The sequence below is a fragment of the Gorilla gorilla genome, chromosome X, assembly GCF_029281585.2.
Source record: "Gorilla gorilla gorilla isolate KB3781 chromosome X, NHGRI_mGorGor1-v2.1_pri, whole genome shotgun sequence".
NCBI lineage: Eukaryota > Metazoa > Chordata > Mammalia > Primates > Hominidae > Gorilla > Gorilla gorilla.
The window spans coordinates 33,007,242-33,028,554 of record NC_073247.2 but is presented as its reverse complement, the minus strand read 5'-3'; the positions used below and the strand labels follow the sequence as shown (position 1 = coordinate 33,028,554).

Sequence of the window (21,313 nt, the reverse complement as noted above, 5' to 3'; positions counted from 1 at the left end):
TTGCATCCCAGGATAAAGCCTACGTCATTGTGGTGGATTAGCTTTTTGATGTGCTGCTGGATTCGGTTTACAAGTATTTTGTTGAGGATTTTTGCCTCTGTGTTCATCAAGGATATTGGCCTGAAGTTTTCTCTTTTTTATTGTCTCTCTGACAGGTTTTGGTCTCAGTATGATGCTGGAATCATAGAATGATTTGGGGAGGAGTCCCTCCTTATCAATTTTTTTGCAATAGTTTCAGTAGGAATGGTACTATCTCTTTGTATATCTGGTAGAATTTGGCTGTGAATCCTTCCGGTCCTGGGCATTTTTCGGTTGGTAGGCTGTTCATTACTGAATCAATTTTGGAACTTGCTCTTGGTCTGTTCAGGGCTTCAGTTTCTTCTTGGTTAAGTCTTGGAAGGGTGTATGTGTCCAGGAATTTATCCATTTATTCTAGATTTTGTGGTTTGTGTGCATGGAGGCGTTGAGAGTAGTCTCTGATGGTTGTTTGTATTACTTTGTGGTCAGTGGTAACATCCTCTTTGTCATTTCTAATTGTGTTTATTTGGATCTTCTCTCTTTTATCCCTTTAATAGTCTAGCTAGCAGTCTAGTCTATCAATTGTATTAATATTTTAAAAAAACAGCTCTTGGATTCCTTGATCTTTTGGATGGCTTTTTGTGTCTCGGTCTCCTTCAGTTCTGCTCTGATTTTGGTTATTTCTTGTCTTCTGCTAGATTTGGGGTTGGTTTGCTCTTGCTTCTCCAGTTCTTTTAGTTGTGATGTTAGGTTGTTAATTTGAGATCTTTCTAACTTGCTGATGTGGACATTTATTGAAAAATATGGAATGCTTCATGAATTTGTGTGTCATCCTTGCACAGGGATCATGCTAATCTTCTCTGTATCATTCCAATTTTAGTATATATGCTGCTGAAGTGAGCATGGTATGGATTTTTCAAAGTGTATAATGAGTCACTATTAATTTTTATATTGAAGACAATATCATTATCATGCTCAAGATCGTTTGTAGGGCTTTTATCCAGAGATGTGATGAAACAATGCTCCAAACTTTAGGACTCCTTATGCAGTGATAGGAGAAAAACAATGACCAAACACTTATGAAACATAGGTAGTTAGATTTCTTTGAATAAAATTACCATTTTTTAAATGTGAAACATGTCTTTAAGACTCCTGCATGTTAAGGTCAGCAGTGATTAATTTAGAAACTGTGAATGTTAATTGAAGGCACAGTTTCTTCTGAAACCTTTTAAACGTTTGACTCATGCTGGTTAATTAGAAGGGCAAAAATCACTCCATTGTTTAAATATAGGGAGAGCTTCTTTTCCCCACTAATGTGAATACATATTTGTTGGGTTGTATGAAAAGAGAGGAAGTAATTAGCCAGGTGAAATGGGTAAGGTGACAATGACTTTGAGATTTCAAATTATTTCCGATCTTAGGTTTTACTGAGCTGTACCAGTATACCTGGTCCTAATCCAAGAGAGAGTTAAAAACCAATGTTCTAATGCTTTAATAAGGTTGGAATTATACACCATGGTTTTGTATCCGTAGACAGGTAGCCAAAGCATTCTAGGATTTCCTCCTGCCATGATTTTTAATCTAACTAGTAAAGTATATAATCTACAAAAGACTGCAATGGCCAAGTCTTGGAAGTATCAGTTACTCAGATGAAGCCATTTCTTTGTATTTATTGTTGGTTTGACCAAACCTAAAATTGAAGAATTTTTCAGAATTGTCCTTGCTTCTCTTTCAGATAGCCTTTATAAAATGGAAGACATTTATAGAGTATCTAAGATTTGGGATAAAGTTTTCACACCTTCTCCAAATCTTTCTCATGTGGTAGGTGTAACCTAAATAATCAAAGGGAAATAATATCAGGTTGAGAAATGTATAACATTAAATTATTACAGTGTTTGTGTATAAAGTGAGATACACTCACATAAGAGTTGTTACGCTTACATGGCAGACCCCTGGGGCCCTTCCTAGGAAAATTCACGGCAAATCACAGTAGTTCAGTATCCCTCCTCATCACTAGCATCCTAAAGAGGTAAAATCTATTAAAATCAGCACTGAGGGCAATAGTGGCAGAGAGAAGGCTGAAAGAGATCATGGCTGTAATGCTATGGTAATGGAGATCAGGGTGTGGTTATGAATTGATGAATTGTGTCTTCCTGCATCAGTGCTTTCTTCTTTCCTCTTTTCTCTTCTGTACACTCCCATCCTGAGTCACTGGAAGTCTTTGAATGCCTGGTTTCCGGAGGAGAAAATCATCTCATAGTGTCTCGATTTGTCATAACTAGACATAATGAGTAAGAACCAATTTCAGTTTTCTAGCTTTTGTTTTTTGTTTGTTTTAATTCACAGTTATGTAGATATAGCCATTGAGTAGAAGTTATAGAGTCAACCCACTTCTATTTTGGTTGTGTTTCCTCCTGATAAGTTGAGCATGAAATCTAAATCTCATGAATTTTGAGTAAGTTATTTTGAAGTCTATATACTGTTTAGAGTTTTGACCAAAATAGTTTGTTACAGTATGCTTTGTTTTACTTATTTAAGAGACTATATTGCCAAAATATAAATACACCTAAAACTATAATTTCTAAATGCACCCATTAGGAAAAAAAGCATTTATCAAATATTTTCATATATATTTTAAAATCTCACTTGATACTAGAATAAAATTCCATGTACTTTATTCCCTCAATATGCCATTAAAGCAGAACATGCTGTGAGGAGGAAATAAAAAGAGTGAAGCACGTTTTCATTGTGGAGTTCCACTCTCTATGTATAGAACTCTATATGACGGTCATGGAAATTAAAATGAATTTGATGTTGGCAGTAATTAATTTGCTTATTCTAATAATATAATGAATTAACAGATTTTTGTTCTTATATCAAGTGGGAAATGATTTTATCGTTATGTAAATATAACAAAATGTAAAAATTTTAAGGAAGGACTGCATTTAATAATGATTTAGATAAAACAATGGGGGTTTTTATTTGGTTTTGGGGGTAAAGATTTTTTTGTTTTGGAGGTTTTTTTTTAACATTTTAGGTTTGGGGGTACATGTGAAGGTTTGTTACATAGGAAAACTCATGTCATGGGGGTTTGTTATACAAATTATTTTATCACCCAGGGATTAAGCCCAGTACCCAATAGTTACCTCTTCTGTTCCTCTCCCTCCTCCCTCCCTCCACTCTCAAGTAGACCCCCAGTGTCTGTTGTTTCCTTCTTTGTGTTCATAAGCTCTCATCATTTAGCTTCCACTTATAAATGAGAACACGTAGTATTTGGTTTTCTTTTCCTGTATTAGTTTGCTGAGGATAATAGCTTTCAGCGCCATCCATGTTCCTGCAAAAGACATGATCTCGTTCTTTTCTATGGCTGCACTGTTTGCTTTTTAATGTGGAATGAAACTATTTTTTTGCCTGTCGAGTTCTGTTACATAGCTTCACAGGCTAAACACATCACCATCACGGTGAGTTGTGTACAAGCTATGAGTAAAGGAAGGCACCAAATCTCTGTTCAAGGTTCCTATTCCTCCCATGAGTTAGAGATGGAGGCATAAAAGTAGTCCTTGAGTAACGGAGAGGTTATGCGCCTCCGTTACTCCATCTAGGAGACCTTATGCTCTGAGACCCATACCACATTCATGTCTAGCCATCTATATATCTAGATTTTTAATGAATCATCTAAGTGAGCAATAAGATAGAGGGCTGTAGTAAAGGATTCTTTCAGTCAATGTGAATAATTACACTCAAAGTATTTGCTTTGTCAAACATATGATTCATATATCATAAAAAGTTTTGGGCTAGGCGCGGTGTCTCATGCCTGCAATCCTAGCACTTTGGGAGGCCGAAGCGGGTGGATCACCTGAGGTCAGGTGTTCGAGACCAGCCTGGCCAACATGGTGAAACCCTGTGTCTACTAAAAACAAAAATTAGCCATGCGTGGTGGTGGGTGCTTGTAATCCCAGCTACTCGGGAGGCTGAGGCAGGATAATCTCTTGAACCCAGGAGGTGGAGGTTGCAGTGAGCCGAGATTGCACCATTGCACTCCAGCCTGGGTGACAAGAGCGAAACTTCATCTCCAAAAAAAAAGTTTCTGAGAACATGTGTGAATTTATAAGACCTGTCAGGGAAAATGTATGGTCATAAAAGGAAGAAGCATGTGCAATTATTGCTTAGTGTTTTTGGTGTTTCATGAGTAATGGAAAAATAACTGTACAAATATTAATGTGATCAAATGAAACACATTTAAGCAGATTAAAAAACCATAGCAAGTCATCTTTTTCATTAAATAACAGAAAAATTATGTCCTGACAGTGATCTCCAAACATTTTTCTACCCAAGTATTGTTTAACTTTATGTCATGTATGCTCAGTAGAATTCTTCAATTACACTCTAAATTTTCTAAGTGGGTTTCCCTTGGAATTTTATGGAAAAGGGGAAATATCTTTGGACTATTTTATTATTTCCAATAGAAAAATGCATATTTTAGCACTAATACTTTTTCCCCAGGAAAACTTCAGGTCCTGCATAATAAAATATTGGGGAAAAATTGATGTGAGTTTATATAAAATACTAGGAAATCAAGATGGTGGGGCATAATTTAGGGGTTTTGAAATCCACATGGAGGAGTCAGTTTAGAGTCTCAAGTTGTGTCACAAAATGACGTTGTAATCCACAAAGCTAGTTGAAAATGATTATTTAGCTCATAGACACACACAAAACTTCTCATTTGCCCTTCTGAATGACTGTGAGAACAAGCCCATGCTGCCCTCGGGGCAGGAAAATGGTCCTGATTCTCATGGCAAAAAGGTATTGTGAACCTCTTTGGCACAGCTTTAAAGAGCACTCCCATTACCTTCTTAGTCTTCCAGGCAGGTTCTTCTTTTCTCCCACCACCTCCTTAATTAAAGCAACTCTAAGTTTTCAAACTGTGCCTCCCATCAAGCTTTGGTTTAAAGGATTCTGACGACAAATATGTAAAACTATTAAACCAACTAATCACCAGCAGCTCATTCCCTTGCCTTCGCTTCTCCCAGAAATCTTTCCTCCATAAGGAAGTATTAACATATATATTTTTGACGAAGCATTGTATAAAGACATCCTTTTATTTCTTATTTAATTTTAATGTTGAAGTCTACACATCTTCAGAAGTGAATTGTAATATAAGTAAAAAATCTAAAAGATTGGAGATATTTTTACTAATTCAAGTATGTTAGCCCACACAGATTATCCCTTTCTAAATAAGTATGTATGGGTGGGGAGGTAACTCATCTTTTCATCCTTCATATATATTCATTTAAGTATTTCAGGTTCAAGCATAGCATAGCTATGAAAAACCAAGTCCTAATAATATTATACATGGAAATTAAGCTTTAATATACCATATACTTTATAACTTTTACTAAGACTTTTACTTTCAAAATCTTTGGCCTATACTGTAAAGATAAAGACAAAGTGGAGAAAGTGGCAGAAAATTCAAATGGTGAGAAAGCATGAAACTTGTTAAGTGTTTATGAGTGTGCTTGAGTGTCTAAGGCAGAGGATTTGTATGAGGAAAGAATAAGATATAATATTAGAAAGAGGGCTTAGAGCCAAATTGTGAAATCATTGACTGAAAATTAGAAAGACCTGAAAAGGTCATTTACTTACACCTTTTCTCTGATGCACAAACCTCCTCTCCAGCATCACTAAGAAGCAATCATCCAGTCTGTTACATATTTCCCATGTCATCCAACACATGACTTCAAAGGCAATCTATTTCATTCTTTGACAGCTCTAATAACCAAAACTTCCTTCTGTTAGAACTGTAACTCCCACCATTGCTTTTAGTTTTGGCTCTGGAATGCCAAATTTTTTTATCAATTATTTTGAATGTTAAAAATCATTAAAAAATAACACTGTGATACACTTCTGTGTGATTTATGTCAAATTCCATAAGCTATAACAATTTGAATTCATTTTGCTTATTATCCAGAAGAGATGTATGTATTTCTTATTATGTGTCAAGCACTGTAAGTAATTTTCATATGCAAATGTATTCATCCTCATAACCTATGAGGTAGGTACAATTATTATCACCAATTTTTCCAAATAAGGAAACTGAGATACAGAGAGGTTAAGTAACTTACCCAAGGCTATATAGCCAGTGAGTGGCAGAAACAAACAGGGCTACAAGTTAGCATACCCTAGTAGGAATGACTTATTTACCAACTCATTTCCAGTGTCTTTGCATTTAAAGAGGGAACTAGAAGAGATAAAGTAAAATGCTAAAAACGGAAAAATCCTTCACTGGATTGCCATAAGTTGAGCTTAATGCTTTTTTTTCTCATTTCCAGGTAACTCACCAGTCAATCCAATTCTTCCATCTTATATATGACTCTCCATATCCTTGTTCTCTTTCAACTCATATTTCCATTTAATTTCTTATTTTCAGTTTCAAATAAAGAGTTGGGAGGGCTACTTTACTAGGTCTTAAGCATCTTGTATACTGGTGTATTCATTTTCTTTTCTTTTGAAATCAACAACTAAATATTTATATTATGTGTAACTCGCAGATCTTGGTAGTGTAATTTTAGGAAATGGTAACATTTTGGAGTACAGAATGTGTTCTTTCTCCAGATACATCTGAGGTGCTTTAACAGTTTCATTTGATTTTTCATACCTGTCTTTATAGTTTCAGCAGTTGTTCAAAAGATTCCATCACTATAGATCACCATTTACTAACATTACCAATATACAATGGACACAGCCTTGAAATTTGAATCTTCTAGATCCCAGTAGGTCTATACAGAGAGATAGGTTCAAAAAGATGGAAAATCTGCTTCATAGAAGTAACTTGTCTAATTTTAAGTAAAACTCTACCATTTCAAACTCAAAATACAGGTACAATAGATGTACTAACCATGTTAGGGTGTGTGTATATGCAGGAGTATCTGTCAGAACTCTGCTCATATCGTTTTGGCATTCATAGTTCCAACAACCACAACTCCCTGTCTCAGGGAATTTTTGCCCAATGCAGTATGCATGACCAAAGCCCAGGGCTGGTTGGAAGTGTCAGGAAGTTACCGATGGTTAACCCAGTAATCAATGACGAAGTAGAACTGGTAGATGAATACTCAACGCTCCTTGCCCTTCAGGTAGAACAATGATGAGGCATGTTCTACCCAGTTTCCCAGAGGTTCTCAATAGGATTCAGTCCTAGTTTCCCACAGTGGTAACCAATCATTAACACACTTCATATTGACCACTTTTGCTTTTCTTTCTTGTTTCTCCACTCCCTGCTGGTAATTACCTCCTAAATGTGGGCTGAAACCTTAGTCTGAAGTTTTGGTTCTGGGGAACCTCGGTGAATATTCTCTTTACAGAAGGAAACTCTGTATAGGCATAGTCATCTAGAGATAGACACTGCCCTTGGAGACCATGTTGTCTCAGTTTTTCATGCTGGTATTTGGCAACTATGTTTGCAGCTATGTGTACTATCTTTATAGATCCTTCCTTTTTCCTGCTGTTACCGTCATTAGCACCCAGATTTTTGTTTTCTTTACTTCTATTTGTGTTTTATTTTCTCCTATTGTTACATTCTAAACACAGAAACACTCTGCTTAGTGGGGTGAGGTTCTGGGCATGCAATAGTAAGATAGGCATTAATCTTTCTTCTCCTCTGTAATTTACTATTATAATCAATTCAGTCCACAAATTCATTCTTCCCTCACCCTCATATCTGTTAATATTGCTACGTTCTATCCATTAGGCCACACAAACATCTCCTAAACTCAGCCACCTACCCTCATAGACACACTCCCAGCTGCAGACCTTATTGTTCCTTGAAAACCTCAGTTTCTACACCAGTCCTTCAAATCTCTAACTACCCTCACTCTCTTTACATTTCGGTCCGTCATCTACCCTACTTCCAGAGTGTTTTTCAAGATTATAAATTTTACTGTGTTATACTCTTGTCTTAAAACCCTTCAGAGGTGCCATATTACCTTGATAACTGTTCAGTTCCTTCGCATGGAACACAATATCCTTCATTATCTGGCTCCTAATCACCTCTGCAGACATGTCATTGTTCACACACCCAACTAAGCACTACTATCCAGCCCCGGTGAGTCATTTTCAGTTTCCTGAACACATCATGACTTTTCAAAGGGCCTTCCAGGTATGCCTGAGTCTGAAGCCTGTTCTCTTTCACCCATACTATGGCACCTCCCATGTGCTATTTCACAAATGCTGCTTTAAGCAAAAATTTCCTGGGAGCGAGAATGAGAAGGAAGGGAATATTATTTCAAGACTTTTACAAAATAACTGTAGACATTTCACTTGGGAATTTCTAAGTGCAATAGAAATCTGAGTGAGTAGGTAAAATAGCTACATAAATAAAATGCACACCTTTTAGGTCACATGGGGAGATTGCCTTGAGGTTTAAATGGCTGAGATCATTTCCACATTCCTCACAGCTAGCCATCTATAATTAAACAGCAATACCAGTCGGCACACATTCATCATCTCCAAAGAAAAGGAAAGTCACCTCCATAAATCTCAAAATATGGGATATTAAAAGTTGGTTTTTATAATAGCTGGTGCAAAACAATTTGTGCAAACACCAATCAAAAGTAACTTCTACTTTAGCTGAATCCATGTCCCAAGATTCAGAATTTACTCCTGTAATAAAATCTACTACTACTCTTTTCCTTACTAAAAGCAAACATAAATAGACTGTAATAATTTAGATCATTTTTAAACAAAAAAGTTTGGGTTTGATTGGCATTAGTAAATTCACTATTTAATATATTGGGTACCAATCAGCTTCTTACAAACACTTCTAGAATGTTATGCCCTAGTTCACACCTTCACCTCATGCAATTCTCCCTTTCATTACCTTGATTGACTGTGGAAGAACAGTGCTTCTAAATATAACTCCCCTTCTGAAATGCTCTTGGAATTTCTTCGATCTACCTCCTATTTTCTTTACCAAAAAACACTCTTTCTCCCTCAAATAACAACAGGTCCCAAGATGTCAAATTTCTAGAAAGAAACAGAGGACAACACACTCTGTATTGCTTGTTCCTCAGTCATTTTTCAGGGACTAATTATATATAATTAATTGTCTAGGCCTATGGTTGGTAAATTTTTTTTCTGTAAATGGTCAGATAGTAAATATTTTAAGCTTTTCAGGCTGTACATTTCTGTTAAAACCACCCAACTCTGCCACTGTAGTACAAACACAGACCTAGACAATGCATAAATGAGCATGGCTGTGTTCCAATAAAACTTTATTTACAAAAGTAGGCAGCAAGTAGATTTGGCCCATGGAACATAGCTTGCTGACACCTGATCCAGACCACTTAAATCCTCTCTAACATCCCTGACACCAACAACGAAAGGTCATTCAAATTATTTTAATACAGTTTTGTTGAGCAAAGCTTATAACAGTCGCCATCTTTCTTTGAAGACTTCTGATCTCAAGGTAGATGTAATAATGATAGGTACATCCACAGCACATGAAATGATTAGAAACAAGACAACAGAGACATGGAAGAATATACTATCAATTGCATGTCAAAGGGAACATATGATTAGAGACAGAGCAGAGACTGGGAAAATTTATTCTGGCTATTCCCTGTCAAGACTGAATGGGGATATGTTAATCCAGTCAATCAATTTGGAAGAGTGGAGAAGGATGAGATTAGGTTACAAGGCTGGCTTCTTCCAGTTACCAATGACCGTCAGAATTTGAAAAAGTCGTAGCATCTCTCAGACCTCCATTTTTTCTTCTGTAAAATAGAGATAATACCTGCCTTGATGTCTTTATGAAGGCTGCTGGAAGATTATATATATGAAAACACTCTTTAAATAGTAATTGTCAACTACAAATGCTAGCTTTATAAACTCATTGAAGTGTGAAGGAATCTATAAGTTTGATGATTCTTTTGAAGACTTTTACTTGATTCCAATACACTGTGGAAGCCCCCTGATCATTTTAGTTGCTACTCTTTTGAACTTTTCCGTCTTTTTTACATCTTCCTCCAGGAACAATGACCAGAACTAAACTACATAATACAAATGGACTTCCTATTCCAAATAGCAAAACCTTTTAGGGGTTATGGTTGTTGTTGTTTATTTTAAATGGTGGTGTCCTAACTCAATTTGTAGTCATTCCTGCTAAATAAGAAAAGAGGGATCGAGTCACCTTAAAGCTAATACCCAGACACCTCCTTCTACATAAAGGAGAGCAAAAGAAAGGCAAGGCTATGAAATTGAACCTATGCTCTTCCTCAGCTCTCATTTTAAACCTTATTGGCCAAGCCTTATTAATTAAAACTAATTTATTTATCTATAGAAAGATCAGCTACTGGCATGTAATAGTTCCTCAAACCGACTAGAAGATATGTGAGTCAACCAAAATACACAAATCATTAGTGGGGCTGTTAGGGCTTCAACCAAGCTCAGTCAGTTGGAAGTGTGGTTAATTCAACCATTCCTGGATGCCTCACAAGATCTACCTTGGTAAAACCTTAAAAATATTTCAACAAATTTCTCTGCTATTGCTTTTTTAATCCTGAGTACCTCTTGTTCAATGATTATCTCTGCATATCATTGAAAACATTGCATTGTTGGTTGTAAGAGGCTCTTGAAATTATGTTTTTGGGCTTGTCTAATTTCTAATTTGCTCACACCTGCAACCATTTCTGAACTTCCATATTCCTCACTTGAGGAAATCTTTAAAAAATAAAAAAGTTAATCTTCTCCAGCTCAAAACAAGGTTCGATGTTTCACTCTTGTATCTGTTATATAGGCAATCTCTTTAGTACAAGGCACTGAACTCAAATATAAACCAGAGGGGAGGTCTTAGAGAAAATTTCACTAGGGCCCTAGAACCCTCTATATCTAGAAAAGGTAGGTTTAGTTAATAGAAATGGAAGATTACCAAAGTCCCTTTAACAAGAGACTATTGATTTTTGGCTTATAAATTATATTTCCCTCCTGTTTTATCATGCACATGAGTATTGCAAGAAAAGCCTAGGCAGTCTCTTTTAAAATATGCTAAATAAATCTAAGATAGATATATTTTAGGTATGCCAGCCTTCATACCTTATAGTAAAAGGCAAGTCCATCTTAAATTTTCCTCCAGGGGCTTAATTATTGAAGTACCAAAATGACATGGCTACGAAACAATACCATGTGTAAAACTGTAGCTTGAAATCTGAGAAAAAAGACAACCTGAATTTCAGTATCTCACATTCAGTAGGTTTGCATTTTCTCTCTTTGACATTTCACTGCATAGCCATGTTTTGTCTCACTGAATTAGAGATTCTCCTTACTGCTCTTACTCAAATATTCTTGCTAACCATCTTTTGTTTCTCTTGGGGCCTTGAAAGACCAACAGTCTGAAAGTGCATCTTCTTCACATCTGTTCATCGTTCTGTGACAGCTACAGCATAACCTGGGCGGCATACTCGTATACATCATATCCATGTTGATTGCAATGTGTTTCAGTAGCATAAAAGCACATTAAAATTAAAATGATCTTTGTCAACCCCCAGAAATTGTGCTGCTCACCAAGGAACACTTTACCAGTGACGAAAGGTTCTTATTTTGCTCTTCCCCTCGTGATACACTGGGGAGTTTTTTTCTTGTAAGCTGAGTGAACGAGCTGCCAGACATATCTCCTGGAAATGCCTGGAAGAGAAATGAGCTAAGAGGAAAACAGCAAACTTTGAAAGAGAGATCTGCCAGCCTGCATCAAATCAACCACCCCAACCTGGGCTCCTCACAGGGACTCAGTAAGTTCAGTCTGCTGGCAAATCATACACCATAATTAACTATCCTTAATTCAAATGAACATTTTTATGGGTCCACAGGGGCTAGAGAGAAAATCGTTAGCTTCACTCACTAATTTTCAGTTAATCAGCAACAGTTCACTCAACAGAACACTATTAGGGCAGCCTTGATTAGAAGTATAGGGGTATGATATTAATTGGCTTCTTCTAACAGGGATGAGGATGCTAAATGGCAAAGACCATCTGTAGCTCTGGAAAGGAAACACTTGAAAAGCACTTTTTGAAGGTAAATGATAAGACAGGAATGCTTTTTAATTTGTAACTCAGTCTACAAAATATTTTATGTTTCTTTTGTCATTATTGTTTTGATTCTTCTCTTTAGAGGCAAAAACTTCTTTTGAAACCTACGGTTTTAAGGGACATGCAAATGCTGAAGCCAGTTGCTATTTGACTAAATATTTTAGATTTTGACTTGAGGGCACAGTTTAAGATTATTGAATATATGTATAAAGCTTATGCATATATACACATATTTACATATATGTGTGTGTGTTTGTGTATCCTAGCAGAACACCAGATACACAGAATTTCTTGAACAAAATCACTTGATAAAAAGATGAAGCAAAGGCATTCTTCATAGCTGCTTTTTATTAGATATGTCTTTGAAAAATTAAAAGCAGATGCTAAATAGCATTTATACCAAGCTTTGAATGAAAGCACAAGGAGAAATTTCCTATTCAGTAAAAATCCAGTCAGAATTTTATTTATTGCAGTAAAATCTCAATTATCCAAAGTACTTTGAGAATGGAGGATTTAGTTAATTTAATTTTCCTACTAATTAAAATTTAAATCTACTCTCCCCTTACTCTAATTCTAATTGTTAGATATTTTCTTAGTAAGTTGAGCAAAGGGAATGTAATTGAATCATTGATCATTTAGGATTTTCACTAGGGTCATTAGGAAGATCGATTTTCATACTATAATACAATAGAGGTAGGTAAAACCGGCAGATTTAAATGAGTAGTAACTTTCTTTTGACCCTAGGACTATCAGGTGAGCACATTCCCTCTGTCTCTCTGTGTCTGTCTTGTGCTATCTCTGTGCCTCTCTCCCTCTCTTAACTAAATCTCTGAAATAAACTTGCTTTATTCTCCTTCCCGTTTAGTTTTTTCTAATGGATTAAAAACGGACTATTATTTGAAAATGTCTTTATGGTATTTTAAAATTAATAAAAATAGTAATTTTGTAGTTCCTAAGGAAAATATCTCTTTGTCTCAATATCTTGCATAAAAATAAGTCAAAGAGCCAAGGTTTGAATCTATTATTCATTTGAGGGGAGCAGTACTTTAACATAGAGAAATTACAAGATAACTGGCAATTGAAGAATCTATAAGATTCTTTCCAACTGTAACAACTAAAGTAAGGATTATTGAGATCTTCATTTCTCTATCTTCTGAAAGGATAAATGATCTTGTTCAGATTCGGCAACATGGCATTAAGCTAATAGCCACCCCTCAACTAAAAACACACAGAAATTCTTTTTTTTTTTTTAATTATACTTTAAGTTTTAGGGTACATGTGCACATTGTGCAGGTTAGTTACATATGTATACATGTGCCATGCTGGTGCGCTGCACCCACTAACTCGTCATCTAGCATTAGGTATATCTCCCAATGCTATCCCTCCCCCCTCCCCCCACCCCACAACAGGCCCCAGAGTGTGATATTCCCCTTCCTGTGTCCATGTGATCTCATTGTTCAATTCCCACCTATGAGTGAGAATATGCGGCGTTTGGTTTTTTGTTCTTGCGATAGTTTACTGAGAATGATGATTTCCAATTTCATCCATGTCCCTACAAAGGACATGAACTCATCATTTTTTATGGCTGCATAGTATTCCATGGTGTATATGTGCCGCATTTTCTTAATCCAGTCTATCATTGTTGGACATTTGGGTTGGTTCCAAGTCTTTGCTATTGTGAATAATGCCGCAATAAACATACGTGTGCATGTGTCTTTATAGCAGCATGATTTATAGTCCTTTGGGTATCTACCCAGTAATGGGATGGCTGGGTCAAATGGTATTTCTAGTTCTAGATCCCTGAGGAATCGCCACACTGACTTCCACAATGGTTGAACTAGTTTACAGTCCCACCAACAGTGTAAAAGTGTTCCTATTTCTCCACATCCTCTCCAGCACCTGTTGTGTCCTGACTTTTTAATGATCGCCATTCTAACTGGTGTGAGATGGTATCTCATAGTGGTTTTGATTTGCATTTCTCTGATGGCCAGCGATGATGAGCATTTTTTCATGTGTTTTTTGGCTGCATAAATGTCTTCTTTTGAGAAGTGTCTGTTCATGTCCTTCGCCACTTTTTGATGGGGTTGTTTGTTTTTTTCTTGTATTTTCTTGTAAATTTGTTTGAGTTCCTTGTAGATTCTGGATATTAGCCCTTTGTCAGATGAGTAGGTTGCGAAAATTTTCTCCCATTTTGTAGGTTGCCTGTTCACTCTGATGGTAGTTTCTTTTGCTGTGCAGAAGCTCTTTAGTTTAATTACATCCCATGTGTCAATTTTGGCTTTTGTTGCCATTGCTTTTGGTGTTTTGGACATGAAGTCCTTGCCCATGCCTATGTCCTGAATGGTAATGCCTAGGTTTTCTTCTAGGGTTTTTATGGTTTTAGGTCTAACGTTTAAGTCTTTAATCCATCTTGAATTGATTTTTGTATAAGGTATAAGGAAGGGATCCAGTTTCAGCTTTCTACATATGGCTAGCCAGTTTTCCCAGCACCATTTATTAAATAGGGAATCCTTTCCCCATTGCTTGTTTTTCTCAGATTTGTCAAAGATCAGATAGTTGTAGATATGCGGTGTTATTTCTGAGGGCTCTGTTCTGTTCCATTGATCTATATCTCTGTTTTGGTACCAGTACCATGCTGTTTTGGTTACTGTAGCCTTGTAGTATAGCTTGAAGTCAGGTAGTGTGATGCCTCCAGCTTTGTTCTTTTGGCTTAGGATTGACTTGGCGATGCGGGCTCTTTTTTGGTTCCATATGAACTTTAAAGTAGTTTTTTCCAATTCTGTGAAGAAAGTCATTGGTAGCTTGATGGGGATGGCATTGAATCTGTAAATCACCTTGGGCAGTATGGCCATTTTCACGATATTGATTCTTCCTACCCATGAGCATGGAATGTTCTTCCATTTGTTTGTATCGTCTTTTATTTCATTGAGCAGTGGTTTGTAGTTCTCCTTGAAGAGGTCCTTCACATCCCTTGTAAGTTGGATTCCTAGGTATTTTACTGAACAACCTGCTCTTGAATGACTACTGGGTACATAATGAAATGAAGGCAGAAACAAAGATGTTCTTTGAAACCAACGAGAACAAAGACACAACATACCGGAATCTCTGGGACACATTCAAAGCAGTGTGTAGAGGGAAATTTATAGCACTAAATGCCCACAAGAGAAAGCAGGAAAGATCCAAAATTGACACCCTAACATCACAATTAAAAGAACTAGAAAAGCAAGAGCAAACACATTCAAAAGCTAGCAGAAGGCAAGAGATAACTAAAATCAGAGCAGAACTGAAGGAAATAGAGACACAAAAGCCCTTCAAAAAATTAATGAATCCAGGAGCTGGTTTTTTGAAAGGATCGACAAAATTGATAGACTGCTAGCAAGACTAATAAAGAAGAAAAGAGAGAAGAATCAAATAGACGCAATAAAAAATGATAAAGGGGATATCACCACCGATCCCACAGAAATACAAACTACCATCAGAGAATACTACAAACACCTCTACACAAATAAACTAGAAAATCTAGAAGAAATGGATAAATTCCTGGACACATACACTCTCCCAAGACTAAACCAGGAAGAAGTTGAATCTCTGAATAGACCAATAACAGGATCTGAAATTGTGGCAATAATCAATAGTTTACCAACCAAAAAGAGTCCAGGACCAGATGGATTCACAGCTGAATTCTACCAGAGGTACAAGGAGGAACTGGTACCATTCCTTCTGAAACTATTCCAATCAATAGAAAAAGAGGGAATCCTCCCTAACTCATTTTATGAGGCCAGCATCATTCTGATTCCAAAGCCGGGCAGAGACACAACCAAAAAAGAGAATTTTAGACCAATATCCTTGATGCACATTGATGCAAAAATCCTCAATAAAATACTGGCAAAACGAATCCAGCAGCACATCAAAAAGCTTATCCACCATGATCAAGTGGGCTTCATCCCTGGGATGCAAGGCTGGTTCAATATACGCAAATCAGTAAATGTAATCCAGCATATAAACAGAGCCAAAGACAAAAACCACATGATTATCTCAATAGATGCAGAAAAAGCCTCTGACAAAATTCAACAACCCTTCATGCTAAAAACTCTCAATAAATTAGGTATTGATGGGACGTATTTCAAAATAATAAGAGCTATCTATGACAAACCCACAGCCAATATCATACTGAATGGGCAAAAACTGGAAGCATTCCCTTTGAAAACTGGCACAAGACAGGGATGCCCTCTCTCACCACTCCTATTCAACATAGTGTTGGAGGTTCTGGCCAGGGCAATCAGGCAAGAGAAAGAAATAAAGGGTATTCAATTAGGAAAAGAGGAAGTCAAATTGTCCCTGTTTGCAGACGACATGATTGTATATCTAGAAAACCCCATTGTCTCAGCCCAAAATCTCCTTAAGCTGATAAGCAACTTCAGCAAAGTCTCAGGATACAAAATCAATGTACAAAAATCATAAGCATTCTTATACACCAACAACAGAAATTCTGAATAGAATGTGAAGCAAAATAAATCTACAATCATATCAGAATATTTAACATAACTATTAGAAATGAACAGATGAAAAACAAAGTGAATAAATGTATAGAATATTTAAAAATTTCAAGCTTGATCTAATATATATTTATATATGTATATGTGTGTGTACATATATACATCGATGTGTATGTGTGTACATATATACATCATGTATATATGTGTACATATGTATATATGTATATATGTGTGTACTTATATATGTGTGTACATGTGTATATATGTATATATATGTGTGTACATGTGTATATATGTATATGTGTGTGTGTATATATGTGTATATATAACCCTGCATCCAATATAAAGGGCTATAAATTGTTTCTAAAACACATTGAACATCTGAAGACAAAATAAATCTTAAGAAATCCTCCCCCAAATTATATAACACAAACAAAATTCTCTAACTACAAGTCACTTAAATTTAAACTAACAAGAAAATGATAGTCACACAAAAGACATACAAATTTGGAAACTGAAATAGGCACTTTTAAGTAATACGTGAATTAAGAGTGAGTCCTAATTTGTAAAAAACTGTAAGTATACAAAAAGACAGTGAAAATCCTCCACAGTAACACTTGTGAAAGGCAAACAAAACAATACTTAGAGGTAAATTTATAGCTTTATGTGCTATAAATATGTGCTTTTTTTTTTTATTATACTTTAGGTTCTGGGATACATGTGCAGAACGTGCAGGTTTGTTACATAGGTATACACGTGCCATGGTGGTTTCCTGCACCTATCAAGCCATCATCTAGGTTTTAAGCCCTGCATGCATTAGGTATTTGTCCTAATGCTTTCCCTCCTCTTGTCCCCCACCCCCCGACAGGCCCCGGTGTATGATGTTCCCCTCCCTGTGTCCATGTGCTCTCATTGTTCAGCTCCCACTTATGAGTGAGAACATGTGGTGTTTGGTTTTCTGTTCCTGTGTTAGTTTGCTGAGAATGATGGTTTCCAGCTTCATCCACGTCCCTGCAAAGGACAGGAACTCATTCTTTTTTATGGCTGATTGTTTAGGTTTTTAAAAATAAGAATTCAATTGGCATGATACGGAAAAAAAAATAGTGATGATGATGATATTAGTTAATACAATAAAGCTAATACTGTGCTATTATTAGGTACCAGAAAAAAAAAATAAGAATTCAAACTTAAGAGAAAAATATGTAGCAAACTTAAAGGAAGAAATAGGAAGGAAATGATGACAGGAAAAGCAAAATATATATTTAAAATACAATAGGGATAAAAAGAGAAATAATATAACCCAGACTTGGTACTTTTAAAAACTGAATGAAGTGAACAAGCCCATAGCAGGCTCATTCAATAAAAAAAAAAAAGACTGAAATTTTTAAAAAGTAAGAAAGAATTTTTACAGATTCTTATAGGGGGATACAACTATAGTTAGAGCGGAGATTTTAAAAATAAGAGAATCATAAACAATTTTCTGCCAATACATTTTTAAACTTAGAACAAAATAATTTTCTTAAAAAGCACGTTACAAAATTGGTTAATGAAGACAAAACCTAATCAAATCAACAATTTTTTAAAAATTAAATAAGAAATCAAAACTATTCCTCATCCCCACGCAAGGTATCAGTTGCAGTTTCACAGGAAAAGATACTTATCTTATACAAGCACTTGCAAAAATATAAAAGGTAAATATATTCAATTATTTTTATAAAATAAAATATATTAAACCAGAAATAAAACAGAAAATTTCAGTACAATTTAAGGATATTATAAGCAAATATAACTTAAGATAGATGCAAAAATACGGATAATTTATTACAAAATATAATTCAGCTATGTATTAAAATGCATAATGAACAAGTAAAGGAGTGTGTATTCCCCAAATTCAAGAATAGTTCAGGTTTTAAAATCTTGAATATAATGAAATATAATCTTTTAATAAAAAATTAAAGTAGAAAAGACAATCATCCCAATAAAAGTAGGGAAAAATAATTCAATAATATTCAAAATCCTTTGTTGTAAACTTTAACTCTTATAGTAAATATTATAGCTAACATTAACATTTTAGAGTTGTCATAACTATTTTTACTATGATCCTTAACACTTATCATTGTAATGAAGATCTTAGCCAATTCAATTGCTCTAGAAGTAAGAGGGATAAACTCTGAAAATAAAAAGGCAGAATTGTTTATCATAAATAATATGATTGGCTACATTGAAAATTTAAGACATTTCTAAACTCTTAACACCAACAGCAAGGCTTCTGTATATAAGATTAGCCACAAAAATCTATGGCATCACCATAGTTCATTAAAATAGAAAATATCAGAATATTTCATCCAAGATAACAATTACATTTTTAAAAAGACAAGAAATAGCTCCACCAAATTTTGTATAATAATGTTTCTAGAGTCTTTAAAATGGAATTCAACAATGTAAAGGATGATATGATTGAATGGAAACCCATACCATGTTTTATCGTGGTAAAATTCAATATTGAATAGTTTTTTTTTTTTTTTGCCTCAGAGTAATCTATAAATTCAGTGTAGTTTTAATAAAGTCCTGAGAATTTGGTAAGTTAGCTGAAATTCATATGGAAAAGGAAAGGACCCAGAAAAAACAATTTGGAAAAATAAAAGAGTAAGAATAAGATTAGATTCCTTTCTCCCTTGCCATGTGTCAAGGCTGATTACATGAACATCTATTAATCAAAACTCGATGATAGTGACAAAGTGCTAGACAAACATTAATGGAATAGAATAAAAGGCCTACACACACACACACACACACACACACACACACACACACACAGACAGAGAGAGCGAGCGAGAGAGGTTAATGTTTTACGTAGATGACTTTCAAAGAAATGCTTATATAGAGTATGCTTTCATATCTTCGTGAAAATAAAATCAAGTCACTATAGCTCCCATCATAAAATGTTTTCCAGTTGGATTCAAGTCCTAAACAAGAAAGGCAAAACATTATGACATGATAATGAAGAATTACTTAAGATACAAAATCCTATATTACATATCCTATAAATTAAAAAAAGTGGATAAAATCCATGTTAAAATTAAAATTTGTAAAATGACAAAAGAAGTAATAAAATTTAAACCCAGGAGATATTTGCAGTACATATGACCAATAAATAAATATTTTCAAGAATATCTTTTTAAAATTCCTAACATCATTACAGAATAAGTTACAAACCTGGTAGAGGATTGGACAGAAAATTCACAAGTGAGAAAATCTGTATGACCATTTAATATGTGAAAAGATACTTAGCCTCACTGACCATCAGTGGAATTGCAAAGAAAACAGAAATGAGATATAACTCCCTAATTACCAGATGAGCAATTATAAAGGATAATCAGATAATACCAGGCATCTGAAATGTGGAGAATAGAAACTTTCATATACTTGTGGGGGAAAGCGTAAGTTGGTATAAACACTTTGGAGGATAATATGGCAATAGCTAGTGAACTACAGGAGATTATCATATGTCTTAGCAATTATACATCTGTTTATATACCTTGTGTATATTTAATCTACTTTGGAAAAGGCCAATTTCAACCTACTACAAAGAATTCACATAAAGTTTCAAAGAAAAAAGAGGAACTCACAGTTAAAATAAATTACAAAATCCATGAGGAAACAAGGCATAATGGATGAGAACCAACAAAACACAAGCAATAGAAACAGATCTAAAAAACTTTCAGATATCGAAATTATCAATACAGAATATAAAAGAGCAATATTTAATCTTATTAAAGAAAAAAGCTCAGAAATATGAGCAATATACAAACTAAAAAAAAAAAATTAAGCAGTCAGGCACAGTGGCTCATGCCTCTAATCCCAGCACTTTGGGAGGCCAAGCCTGGAGGATCACTTGAACTTGGAGTTTGAGACCAGCCTGAGCAACATGGTGAGACCCCACCTCTACTAAAAATTTTTAAAATAAGCCTGGCGTGGTGGCATGCACCTGTGGTCCCAGATACTTGGGAGGCTGAGGTGGGAGGATCGCTTGAATCTGGGAGGTCGAGGCTGCAGTGGGCTATGATCAAGCCACTGCACTCCAGCCTGGATAACAGAGCAAGACCTTGTTTTTTTTTTTTTTTTTTTTTTTTGTTAAGCAAATTTGGCCAAGATTCAAATAGAACATTTTAAGTAAAATAATTAAAAATTGAAGTGAATTTTTTATAAACAACAGATATGAACTAAATGAAAATAAAAGATATTGAATAAAAACATAGACCTAAGTATAGCCATTGTGGAAAACAGCATGGAGTTTTGTCAAAAAAAAACTAAAAATAGAAATACCATATGATCCAGCAGTCTCACTGCTGGGTATATATGAAAAGAAGGGAAATCAGTATATCGAGGAGATATCTGTACTCCCATGTTTACTGCAACAGTACACAATAGCTAAGATGTGAAATCAACCTAAAATGCCCCCATCTACAGATGAGTGGTTAAAGAAAATGTGTGTATACATAATGGAATATTATTCAGCCATAAAAATGAAGTCCTGACGTTTGCAGCAACATGGATGGAACAGGAGGACATTAATTTAAGTGAAATAAACCAGTCACAGAAAGACAAATATCACATGGATAGCACATGTTCTCACTCATATATGGGCGCTAAAACAGTGAATCTCATGGAGCTAAAGAATAGAATGGTAGTTGCCAAAGGCTGTGAAGGGAAAGGGGGAGAAAA

General features: G+C 35.3%; 1 non-coding gene across 1 annotated transcript; it reads right to left on the bottom strand.

The window, feature by feature from the left end:
* Positions 1-815: 815 nt before the first annotated feature.
* LOC115932454 (U6 spliceosomal RNA) lies at positions 816-922 on the bottom strand. Its single transcript, XR_004068734.1, has one exon. It is a non-coding gene; the product is annotated as a U6 spliceosomal RNA (small nuclear RNA).
* Positions 923-21,313: the final 20,391 nt, after the last annotated feature.